We start from the raw sequence: 13,555 nt of genomic DNA, 5'->3' as shown, positions 1-13,555 counted from the left end.
CCAACTCCAGATGTGGGTCTGATTTAGTCTTTCAGTAATCTCATTCACCTTGGCGGTGATGGGTTTAGCAATGGTATATTCTGATAGCTTCTCTTTCTTACCAACAGAGTTTATTAACCTAAAGAAATCTCTACCTGCAAATCTGGCCAATAAAACATGAGGGGGCATCTGCTCATCTCCAGATTTTAGGAATTTTTTTTTTCACTCCTAAGAAAAAGCCACAGGAAGAAATGGCCACTTTTTCTCTGAATGTTGTTTTTTTCTGGATGTGATGCCTGGAATGGCTGTAGCCACTTTACAAAGGATAAAGCCAATCCTAAGTATGGTAGAGTGAAGGGATGCAAAGAACCTGAAATTTCTGATGACAATGTTGAACCTCTAATCAATCAACATTAAAGGCTGCCCTTCCTCCAGACTTCCTGTTATAGGAGATAGTATATTGCCTAATTTTTCAACCTATTTGAGTCAGGCTTTTATTACTTGTAGCCAAAAGATTGCTGGATCAGAAAGGATACTATGACTTGGACTGAGTGAGGTGGATAAATTAAATTTCCTCTCTTGGGAAATACTAGGACTGAGAAACAAAGAGGGATGCTGCCAGTTACTTGTGAGGAACTGAACTGAAAGAGCAAGTGAGAACAGGGAATTTGTAGGAGCCATTATAAAATGAATAAGCAGTCAGAAGCCAGCTAGGAGAGATAAAAGAGGGTTAGATGTGTAAAGTCATTAGAAAGAACAAGACTGCTTCTTTAAGAAAAAGACATTCTTTTGGCTTTCTAGTTCTTATGATGCCTAGCTAAGCTTTTCTTATCCATGAATTACTGAGACATCTCTGAGCCTTACACAGTCCTCCCCTTCACAAGAGTTAGTTTGAGTGTGTTCTCTGCTACTTAATGAGCCCTGTCCCAGGACACGTTAGGGTGTGGACGGGAAAAGGGGACATTCAATTAGATTAAAACTGCAAATTAAAAGGGGTCAAAAATAATGGATGTAGGATGAAAGAAACGTTCCAAAGATAGTGAAACTTAACAAGTAAGATTACAAAAGTAAATAAAAACTGAAAATGATCACATAATCAGTGTCAGCAAACTGGCCATTAAACAAAAAAATCATGTTGTGTGTCAAAGAATGCCAGGGCTTGACATTTTCTTTCTGTAACCTCTCTTACATCTGGAGCTTGTTTCTTCCACACCCTCGTTTCCCCCCCAGCCAAACTGAGTTCTGCCACATTAGCCCATATTAATCCTGATTACATTTCCCCTGGGTTACTGTAATATTTGTCAAGGTAATCACCATGGCTCCAGGATTTCCCAATTCCAATACAAATTAACTTTCCTAAAGCAAAACTCTGAAAATGTCATTTGTCTATTTAAAAATTCCCCTTAGCTTTTCCATATTTATGGCATTAATTAAACCCATAATACTCTTAGCCTAGTTAGTGAACAGACCTCTGTAAGTAGTTTTAATCCATCTTCCATGCCCTAATGCTTCCTATTACCATTCACCTTTCCCCCCTCATTTGCTCCAGTCAACCTGGACCACTTTGCACCCCACACAGTCCTCATACTTTTTGAATTCTGTACTTTAGCTCATGCTGTTACCGTCACCTGAAACTTAACTCCCCCCACTCTAAATTCACTTCTACCCTTATATAAAGCACAAACTAGTAACAGATTTTTAGAAAAAACAAATAATCTAATTAATAAAATCAGCATATGAATGGATCACAGTAGATAGATGTAAAAGCACTTTAAGGACTTCAAAGTCAGTAATACTTTGGCAAAATAGAAAGATAGGAAGCAGCCAAAATGGGAGTTTATCAGCAAGGGCAGCAGCAATCCAAATGTACCCAAAGGTATCAGTCAGAGGGGCCAGATCCTTTCAACAGTCCTTCAAGTTCCAACTCAAATACAGTCTCATTCAAAAATCTTGCACTTTTATACGAATAGGTCTTATTTATTCCAATTAACTTGAAAGCATGTCTTATGCAATCTGATGAGAAGCATCACAAGAACAGTGCACTAAGAACAGTGACTTATAAGTAACAGATGTTCAATGAAATTTGCATAAATTTATTCTCAGGCTATTGGAGAACAAAAGGGACACTGAGGTTTCCTTTTCTATCATTAATGTAAAGTAAAAGGACAGGCCTTTTAAAGGATTTCTACTTGTCTCTCAAGGGGAATATAAGTTAGCTAAACATGCAGTTTAGAGGGTAAAACATAATTGAAATGTAAGATGATATTACTTTGAGGGAAGAAATAGAAGTTAATGAAAAAAGTTACATAAGAAAATTGAATGGGAACTGAATTGGGCAACTAGCTTTCATAGGATGGTTATTTTATTTTATAAAGAATGCTAAAATCACTAACAGTAAATATCATATGTATAAGGCATAATGGAAAACAAAATTTCAGCTCAGACATTTCAAAAATGTTAACAAATGCATTTAGAAATAACTGGATGGGTTATTTTGCATTATGAATAACTTGTACCTGTCTGTTTCCATTAATGAGTTTCTCTAAAAAGAGAAAAAATGGTAACAACTACTATGTCATTTATCTTCATAGAGTAATAAAATAAACACGAGTGAGTTGTATGTATGGAGAATGGGTAACAAAGTGGCTTGAAGACATGTAATAATCAGGACAAAGTATCCTTATGTTAGGCCTATCATCATTTGACTATACTGAACAAAATTATATGCATAGGAATACACTTAGAACATTAAGCCTCCTCGGTAAACTGAAATACGATATTCTCTGGAAAATGAATAAATAGAACTATTAATAACAGAGAAATTGTTAAAAGCAATATAGGGATCATGGGAAGATAGCGGTGTGAGTAGTTCAGAGGAAATCTCCTCCCAAAAACATACATATTTATGAAAATACAATAAATACAACTATTCCTAAAAGAGACACCAGTGGATGCAGTACAACACCCAGGATACATCTACATCTGTGAGAACTCAACATCACATGAAGGGGGTAAGATACAAGCCGCAGCCAGGCGGGACCCGAACGCTCCCCCACCCCAGAACCCGGCGGGAAGAAAGGAGTTGGAACAGGGAGGGAGTGAAAGCCCAGGACTGCTAAACAACCAGCTCTAGAAATCCACACCCGGAGCGCAGACACAAGGTGCACGGGGTGCTGGATATTAGAGAAACAGAAAAGCAAAACCTGTGGGCAGGTCCCCGCAACCAGTGCCCCTGAGACAAAAGAAAAGCGAGTGCTTTCTGCAAGTCTTAAAGAGACAGGGATCCCACAGCTGGACGAAGTCGTCCCGGCACACTTAGCCATCAGCTGGGAATCCCGGGGAACCTTAGGTGCCTTAAACTCTGGGGAGGCAGTGCAGCTCTGAAGCCCCTCACTACACTAAGCAGCCTGCCAGTCATTCCTCCAACTTCCGCGGACCCCGACACACCAGCCCAGTAGTGGGAGAGTGTCAGCGCGAGCCTGGGGCAGCGGCGCTGGAAGGGACTGGGAGCAGATCATGCGCGCCAACAGCGCCAGAGGGGACCAGGAGAGGCTTGTGTGAGCCCGCAGCAGCGGCGACCGAACAGCCCGGGTGCGGATTGCGCTCACTGGCAGCAGCGGAGCCAGAGGAGCCCAGTAGAGGTCTGCGCGGGAGAGCCCCGCGTGCACCTGCAGTGGAGCCAGAGGGAGCAGGTGTGCTCCCAGCAGCCAACTGGAATCCCAGCCCAATGCACAGCTGCTCGGGCCAGACCCAAGGCTGCTGCTGGCACACAGCTGCCCGGCAGGGGCGCTGCTATCACGGAGGAGCGCAGCTGGTGTGCCTGCCTCTCCCTGCAGGGCTCCAAGCTGCTCTGACGGAGGCCCCACCCACAGCAGCTTAGGGGATTAACCTGGTGGCTGCTCCAGGAGTGCGGGTAACCGACACAGGCAGTGGGGAAGGGCAAGGCATCCAGCAAGCAGGAAAGGACTTTCTTCTCCCAGCTGACACACCCACAACCTGCCTACAGCCACTGCTATCACCAAGAAAAGGCAAAAAAATTTAGTCCAGCCTAAGATAGTTCAGACAACACCTGAGAGAGGACCTGCAGAGACAGACCTAACCAGTCTCCCTGAAAAAGAATTCAAAATAAAAATCATAAACATGCTGACAGAGCGGCAGAGAAATATACAAGAGCTAAGGGAAAACTTCCGGAGGGAGATTACAGACGTCCGGAGGGAGATTACAGAAGTAAAACAAACTCTGGAAGGATTTATAAGCAGAATGGATAAGATGCAAGAGGCCATTGATGGAATAGAAACCAGAGAACAGGAATGCATAGAAGCTGATGCAGAGAGAGATAAAAGGATCTCCAGGAATGAAACAATATTAAGAGAACTGTGTGACCAATCCAAAAGGAACAATATCCCTATTATAGGGGTACCAGAAGAAGAAGAGAGAGGAAAAGGGATGGAAAGTGTCTTTGAAGAAATAATTGCTGAGAACTTCCCCAAACCAGGGGAGGAAATAGTTGTTCAGGCTATGGAGGCACACAGAACTCCCAACAGAAGGGACCCAAAGAGGACAACACCAAGACACATAATAATTAACATGGCAAAGATCAAGGACAAGGACAGAGTATTAAAGGCAGCCAGAGAGAGAACAAAGGTCATCTACAAAGGAAAACCCATCAGGCTATCATCAGACTTCTCAACAGAAACCTTACAGGCCAGAAGAGAATGGCATGATATATTTAATGCAATGAAACAGAAGGGCCTTGAACCAAGGATACTATATCCAGCACGATTATCATTTAAATATGAAGGAGGGATTAAACAATTCCCAGACAAGCAAAAGTTGAGGGAATTTGCCTTCCACAAACCAACTCTACAGGGTATCTTAGGGGGACTGCTCTAGATTGGAGCACTCCTAAAAAGAGCACAGAACAAAACACCCAACATATGAAGAATGGAGGAGGAGGAATAAGAAGGGAGAGAAATAATCATCAGACTGTGTTTATAATAGCTCAATAAGTGAGTTAAGTTAGACAGTAAGGTAGTAAACAAGCTAACCTTGAACCTTTGGTAACCACGAATCTAAAGTCTGCAATGGCAATAAGTACATATCTTTCAATAATCACCCTAAATGTAAATGGACTGAACATACCAGTCAAAAGACACAGAGTAATAGAATGGATAAAAAAGCAAGACCCATCTATATGCTGCTTACAAGAGACTCACCTCAAACCCAAAGACATGCACAGATTAAAAGTCAAGGGATGGAAAAAGATATTTCATGCAAACAACAGAGAGAAAAAAGCAGGTGTTGCAATACTAGTATCAGACAAAATAGACTTCAAAATAAAGAAAGTAACAAGAGATAAAGAAGGACATTACATAATGATAAAGGGCTCACTCCAACAAGAGGATATAACCATTATAAACATATATGCACCCAATACAGGAGCACCAATATATGTGAAACAAATACTAACAGAATTAAAGGAGGAAATAGAATGCAAAGCATTCATTTTGGGAGACTTTAACACACCACTCACTCCAAAGGACAGATCCACCAGACAGAAAATAAGTAAGGACACAGAGGCACTGAACAACACACTAGAACAGATGGACCTAATAGACATCTATAGAACTCTACATCCAAAAGCAACAGGATACACATTCTTCTCAAGTGCACATGGAACATTCTCCAGAATAGACCACATACTAGGCCACAAAAAGAGCCTCAGTAAATTCCAAAAGATTGAAATCCTACCAACCAACTTTTCAGACCACAAAGGTATAAAACTAGAAATAAATTGTACAAAGAAAGCAAAAAGGCTCACAAACACATGGAGGCTTAACAACAAGCTCCTAAATAATCAATGGATCAACGACCAAATTAAAATGGAGATCCAGCAATATATGGAAACAAATGACAACAACAACACAAAGCCCCAACTTCTGTGGGACGCAGGGAACGCAGTCTTAAGAGGAAAGTATATAGCAGTCCAGGCATATTTAAAGAAGGAAGAACAATCCCAAATGAATAGTCTAATGTCACAATTATCGAAATTAGAAAAAGAAGAACAAATGAGGCCTATGGTCATCAGATGGAGGGACATAATAAAGATCAGAGAAGAAATAAATAAAATTGAGAAGAATAAAACAATAGAAAAAATCAACGAAACCAAGAGCTGGTTCTTCGAGAAAATAAACAAAATAGATAAGCCTCTAGCCAGACTTATTAAGAGAAAAGGAGAGTCAACACACATCAACAGAATCAGAAACGAGAAAGGAAAAATCACGACAGACCCCAAAGAAATACAAAGAATTATTAGAGAATACTATGAAAACCTATATGCTAACAAGCTGGAAAACCTAGGAGAAATGGACAACTTCCTAGAAAAATACAACCTTCCAAGACTGACCCAGAAAGAAACAGAAAATCTAAACGGACCAATTACCAGCAACGCAATTGAATCAGTAATCAAAAAACTACCCAAGAAAAAAACACCCGGGCCAGACAGATTTACCTCGGAATTTTATCAGACATACAGAGAAGACATAATACCCATTCTCCTTAAAGTTTTCCAAAAAATAGAAGAAGAGGGAATACTCCCAAACTCATTCTATGAAGCCAACATCACCCTAATACCAAAACCAGGCAAAGACCCCACCAAAAAGAAAACTACAGACCAATATCCTTGATGAACGTAGATGCAAAAATACTCAACAAAATATTAGCAAACCGAATTCAAAAATACATCAAAAGGATCATACACCATGACCAAGTGGGATTCATCCCAGGGATGCAAGGATGGTACAACATTCGAAAATCCATCAACATCATCCACCACATCAACAGAAAGAAGGACAAAAACCGCATGATTATCTCCATAGAGGCTGAAAAAGCACTTGACAAAATTCAACATCCATTCATGATAAAAACTCTCAGCAAAATGGGAATAGAGGGCAAGTACCTCAACATAATAAAGGCCATCTATGATAAACCCACAGCCAACATTATATTGAACAGCGAGAGGCTGAAAGCTTTTCCTCTGAGATGGGGAAGAAGACAGGGATACCCACTCTCCCCACTGTTATTCAACATAGTACTGGAGGTCCTAGTCATGGCAATTAGACAAAACAAAGAAATACGAGGAATCCAGATTGGTAAAGAAGAAGTCAAACTGTCACTATTTGCAGATAACATGATATTTGTACATAAAAAACCCTAAAGACTCCACTCCAAAACTACTAGAACTAATATCGGAATTCAGCAAAGTTGCAGGATACAAAATTAACACACAGAAATCTGTGGCTTTCCTATATACTAACAATGAACTAATAGACAGAGAAATCAGGAAAACAATTCCATTCACAATTGCATCAAAAAGAATAAAATACCTAGGAATAAACCTAACCAAGGAAGTGAAAGACCTATACCCTGAAAACTACAAGACACTCTTAGAGAAATTAAAGAGGACATTTACAAATGGAAACTCATCCCATGCTCCTGGCTAGGAAGAATTAATATCGTCAAAATGGCCATCCTGCCCAAAGCAATATACAGATTTGATGCAATCCCTATCAAATTACCAACAGCATTCTTCAATGAACTGGAACAAAGAGTTCAAAAATTCATATGGAACCGCCAAAGACCCCGAATAGCCAAAGCAATTCTGAGAAGGAAGAATAAAGTGGTGGGGGGGGATGTTGCTCTCCAACTTCAAGCTTTACTACAATGCCACAGTAATCAAGACAATTTGGTACTGGCACAAGAACAGACCCACAGACCAGTGGAACAGAATAGAGACTCCAGACATTAACCCAAACATATATGGCCAATTAATATACGATAAAGGAGCCATGGACATACAACAGGGAAATGACAGTCTCTTCAACAGATGGTGGTGGCAAAACTGGAAAGCTACATGTAAGAGAATGAAACTGGATCACTGTCTAACCCCATAAACAAAAGTAAATTTGAAATGGACCAAAGACCTGAATGTAAGTCATGAAACCATAAAACTCTTAGAAATAAACAGGCAAAAATCTCATGGACATAAACATGAGTGACTTCTTCATGAACATATCTCCCCGGGCAAGGGAAACAAAGGCAAAAATGAACAAGTGGGACTACCTCAAGCTAAAAAGCTTCTGTACAGCAAAGGACACCATCAACAGAACAAAAAGGTATCCTACAGTATGGGAGAATATATTCATAAATGACAGATCCAATAAAGGATTGACATCAAAAAAAGAGCTCACACACCTCAACAAACAAAATGTAAATCATACAATTAAAAAATGTGCAGAGGAGCTGAGTAGACAGTTCTCTAAGGAAGAAATTCAGATGGCCAACAGGCACATGAAAAGATGCTCTACATCGCTAATCATCAGAGAAATACAAATTAAAACCACAATGAGATATCACCTCACACCAGTAAGGAAAAGACAAACAACAACAAATGTTGGCAAGGTTGTGGAGAAAGGGGAACCCTCCTACACTGCTGGTGGGAATGTAAATTAGTTCAACCATTGTGGAAAGCAGTATGGAGGTTCCTCAGAATTCTCAAAATAGAAATACCATTTGACCCAGGAATTCCACCTCTAGGAATTTACCCTAAGAATGCAGCACTCCAGTTTGAAAAAGACAGATGCACCCCTATGTTTATCACAGCACTATTTACAATAGCCAAGATATGGAAGCAACCTAAATGTCCATCAGTAGATGAATGGATAAAGAAGATGTGGTACATATGCACAATGGAATATTACTCAGCCATAAGAAAAAAACAGATCCTACCATTCGCAACAACATGGATGGAGCTAGAGGGTATTATGCTCAGTGAAATAAGCCAGGTGGAGAAAGACAAGTACCAAGTGATTTCACTCATATGTGGAGTATAAGAAAAAAGGAAAACTGAAGGAACAAAACAGCAGCAGACTCACAGAACCCAAGAATGGACTAACAGTTACCAAAGGGAAAGGGACTGGGGAGGATGGGTGGGAAGGGAGGGATATGGGCAGGGAAAAAGAAAGAGGGCATTATGATTAGCATGTATAGTGCGTGGGGGGCACGGGGAGGGCTGTGCAACACAGAGAAGACAAGTAGTGATTTTACAGCATCTTACTATGCTGATGGACAGTGACTATGAAGGGGTATGTTGGGGGACTTGGTGAAGGGGGGAGCCTAGTAAACATAATGTTCTTCATGTAATTGTAGATTAATGATAACAAAAAAAAAAGCAATATAAATACTTTTTTGGCTGACTATCTTGTTCCATAGAAGCACAACTTTAGTTTAAAATAGTAATCACCAATGAGAGAGAGTCAGTTCTCTCAATTTCCTCTTAAATATTTACATAGTATTAACAATATGCTGTAGGCTAAGCACCCTGCCAGGTACTGGAAATAAAAACATTAATAAATATTTTCTGCTCCCAAGGAGTTCACTCTATTAAGGGAGATAGATCTGGAAGCACAGAATTATAAAATGGCAAGTAGAGCATTCAGAAGTACGCAGAGGCCATTATGGGACCACAGAGAAGGGATCTCTGCCTACTCTACCTCGCAAGAGGGAAGAGGCTTTTCAGGCTACTGTTCTCTCAGTAATGTCTATCAGCACTATCACTACCATCCTCAGAAGCCTCTGTAAATACAGCAAAAAAGCAAGCAGCAGATTCCCCACACAGATTTTAGGCAATTGTTAATATAAAACACAGAAATGAAAAATTGCTGATATCTCTTGGCCTATAGAAATACGTTTAAGATCAGACTGTACTGGTAGATAAGTTGACCAAAGGAAGAAGAAAAAAAATTTTTTTATTTAACTGAAGCAAAAAGAATAAAAACTTTAAAAATCCTGTTCCTCAAATATCATATATATGTATATTCTAATTCAAGGATCCACTGAGAAGTCTAATACATTGTTGGCTACATTGCAGAATGTTTTAAATATTCTCATTAAATTTTTTTCTCAAAGGAATCTGTATTCCAAAATCAGATTTCATACTCATAGTCATCTTCTAAAGGGTCTACATCTATAGTAAAAAATAAAAACAGTGCTTACCAGGAGAGGTAAACTTCACCTCAGAAAACCTTAAGTCATATTCTCCGTGAAGCTTTTGTACTATACTCCTCTAAAAGTGTGAAGCTGATGGGTGTACAAATTCTTAATAAGACACAACAGATGGACATAGTTAGTGAAACATGGTTAAGACCAAGGAGAAGAGGCAGTTGACGACAAGCAGAAAAATGTACAATTCTCACTTACATTTAGGTGTGGAGAACTGATTTAAAAGCTACTTGAGATGCCTGTCATAGAGCTTTAAAACAATGTGTTAAAAAGTTCTTTTGTACTGATTATACACAGCACATATGAAAGAATTCACCTTTCATTTGAAATAACTCATAACTGGGTTTTTATATAGCTCAAACTATAAACAGGGTACCAAATGACAAAATCATGTAACTAATTTTAGAAATAAGTAAAGAAAAAGAGACAGCTAACCAGTACCTATTTTGCCTAAAAAAGCTGACAAGAGCCAAATACTGTTTGAATAATAAAGATTCAAATCTTGGAGTATTTTATATTGTAAAGAGTAAAAACCTGTAGCATAGGATCATAGAACAGTCAGAGGTTTTAGCAAGTAAATGAAATGCGTAGCAGAGAGAAGGAAATCAGCTACTGTAATTCTGACCTATAGGGCTTTTTTCTTTTTTGTTTCTCCACAAGGATTTTCCCCATGACTGGAGTTTCTCAGAGTTTTTTCTCCCCTTTAAACATGTTAATTCTGTACTAAAAAACACTGGAATAAGAGCAGAAATCCCTTGAAGAGGAAATAATAAAGTCATTATCATGGAACAAAAAACATTTACTAAAATATACTTTATCACGATCATGTTTTATTTAAACAATTTATTTTTGCTTTCTCCACAGTTTCTTTTGTTTTAAATTCTTAACAATGGATTTCATCTCATAATTGGCTTCAGAATTAAAAAACACATATGCATGTGCCAAAAATGGCTAATTAATAAAATGGGATTAAGCAAAGTGAAATCAGAAAGGTGTACAATCTATATAAATGACGTATAAATTGCAGATACATGGAAGAAGACAAATTTAAGAAAGAAAAAAACAATTCACATCACAGAAACCTCCCGGCTTGCCCCACAATAATCCTAAAATTAATGGTAGAACATATTGGTACTAGCCACGAAACTGGATCGAATCTGCTTTCTGATATAATTCTTTGGCATAAATCAGCGTCCTGTTGCCGCAACTGACTGTCACTGAGGAGGACAAGCCTTCATTAAACCACAGTTGGAACTTCTCCCTGAAAATGCCAATTTTGTTTCCTACTGCTCTCCTGTTGGGTTTTCTATTTTGTCTCCTGCCTTGGGGCAGTTCTTCTAGTGCAGAGCAGGGTGGCACCAGGCCTGAGGGTCAAGTTACTGAGCGTTTCTGACCTGAGGAGGAGGAGGAATGAGAGGCTACTTTTCTCACTTGGTGGTTCCCAGAACTATTCCAGAAATGACAACATTTAAAGTCAAGTCTGAAGTCATTTTTATGATGTATACTGTGATTGAAGGCTCTCCAAGTTAGCTCTCTTTTCAGAATTGAAGTAACAACGTCTTTTTCTATTACCTCTACTGTTGGATGGTCTCCTGTCTGTTCTGCTTTTGGGGTGGCCCTTCTGGTGGAGGGGAAGGGTACGTGGTCCCAGGGTTGAGAGTCAAGTTACTGAGCCCTCTATCAGTACTGCTGAGCAGGAGGGAAGAGAAGCTGCTGTGTTTTCCTTGAAACTTTCTTCTTGGGGCACATGGGAAGACTCAGGATTGAAGGCTGGGTTAGACTTCAATGGTCAGTTCATGGAAGCTAAGTGACAACTTGAAGCTCCTCCTTGGATCTGTGGGTTTAGACAGGAAGGTGATGCTCAAGGCTCTCAAACTGCTAAAAGTTGGCTAAGACAGGATTCCAGGCTGTAGCTTCCAAGAGTTTTAAAAGAAAAAAGTAAGATAATTTGACATTTATTCAGGATCTCTATATATTAGGGACTAAGCTAAGAGATGGAGACACAAACAATGAATAAACCAGAATACCCAGTCTCAAGGATACAGCTTAATAAAGGAAAAGAGACAGTTGAAATACAGTGTTTCAGTATTATGATATAGGTGTGAGCAAGGTCTTTACTGGAGCAGGAAAAGTTAGTATCCAATTCTGTTCAGTCTACTGGGAACATCCTTCTCTCCTTAAGCACAGTCTTAATCTTTAATTTAGACTTTAAAGTCCTCCAAGTCTTCTATACCACAACCTGTATTTTCCAAAATTACAAATATTGCCAGTCTGTATGGCACTTAGTCATATTTCAAAAATTTCATATATTTCATTCCTAACATCAGAATATTCCTCATCTTCCTACCCATCAGCCCTTACTGGTCTTCACGTACTCAAACAGTGTAGTGCAGTGGTTCTCACATTGTAATGTTCTTAAGAGGCACACTGGGAGACTTGTTGAAAATGCCTTTTTATATACTTATCTAATATAATTTTTATGTCTGTGGTCTACAAAACATACTTTGAGAAACACTACTGTGATGGTTAAGAGCATGGATTTTTTAATCAAGGTACATCAGGGTTTGAATCCTACCTTTTTTCCATTTATTAACTATGTTATTACCATGGACAAAATTACTTTGCTACTGAATCTTCCTTTCCTCATGTATAGGAGGATAATGATAACATCCACCTATGTGAGGTTTAAATGGGACGAAACAGACAAGGCAGTTAGCGGGGTGCCCAGCACATGGCAATTATTCAATAAATGTCAGTTATTGTTTATTAGCATTATAAACAAGTGTAAAAATGAGCTTTTCTAATCAAGGCCGTCTGAATCTGATTGGTTTTGTCTTTCCAAGAACTTACATTAGTTAAATGCCCTGTTACACAAATTATTCTTTATCAGTTACTGTACTCACATTCAAGGGATCCATGTTTTTCATAACTTGTTTAAAATTGGTGTGGTAAGCCACAGGCAGCCAACAGCCCCAAGATGACATTAATGACATACTGTCACCAGGATTTTTGGCAAGACTACAAACTAGGAGATTTTATTTTGGTGTTCGACCAGTTACTGTCATTCTTCCACTCCCCATCCCACCCCCCCAACACAAATAACCCATATGATGACTATAAAGATGTTTAACAGTCAGAAGTGATTAATTTTGGCCATACCTCCTTAGCCACCAATTTTGCATAGATTTAGTGTATCCAATGACAAGATTTGAAATTACATATGTTTTCTGTATTAACTCAGGATATGATTTGTTTATATATACATATTTAATGTACTATATACATATTAATATAGAAATCTATACATATACACATAACTAATATTTATCCCTTTTATTACTATATGTTTTTCATTGTATACCCAATAAATTGGACAGATTTTTAAAGAAACAGAGTGTCTAGAGATCTTAGAAGCACTTATGTATTATCTTCAATCACAAGGTTATACATTTGTATAAAAAGCTGATACTGGATCCTTGGTACAGCTAATGTAGTATTTATGCAACACTTTTGGAGC

General features: G+C 38.9%; 1 protein-coding gene across 4 annotated transcripts in view; it reads right to left on the bottom strand.

The window, feature by feature from the left end:
• Positions 1-13,555, bottom strand: part of SIK2 (salt inducible kinase 2) — a 120,447-nt gene that overhangs the window by 68,976 nt on the left and 37,916 nt on the right. The window contains exon 3 of one of the 4 annotated variants that reach the window (XM_057490660.1): positions 11,611-11,951. The exons of 2 other annotated variants lie outside the window; for them this stretch is intronic. The gene's annotated coding sequence lies outside the window, so the exon portion shown is untranslated. The remainder of the gene's footprint in view (positions 1-11,610; positions 11,952-13,555) is intronic. One more of the 4 variants, XM_036919707.2, reaches the window with a different exon arrangement.

The sequence above is a fragment of the Manis pentadactyla genome, chromosome 13 (genome assembly GCF_030020395.1).
Source record: "Manis pentadactyla isolate mManPen7 chromosome 13, mManPen7.hap1, whole genome shotgun sequence".
Taxonomy (NCBI): Eukaryota; Metazoa; Chordata; class Mammalia; order Pholidota; family Manidae; genus Manis; species Manis pentadactyla.
The sequence above is the reverse complement of the archived record's forward strand: the minus strand, read 5'-3'. Positions and strand labels throughout refer to the sequence as shown.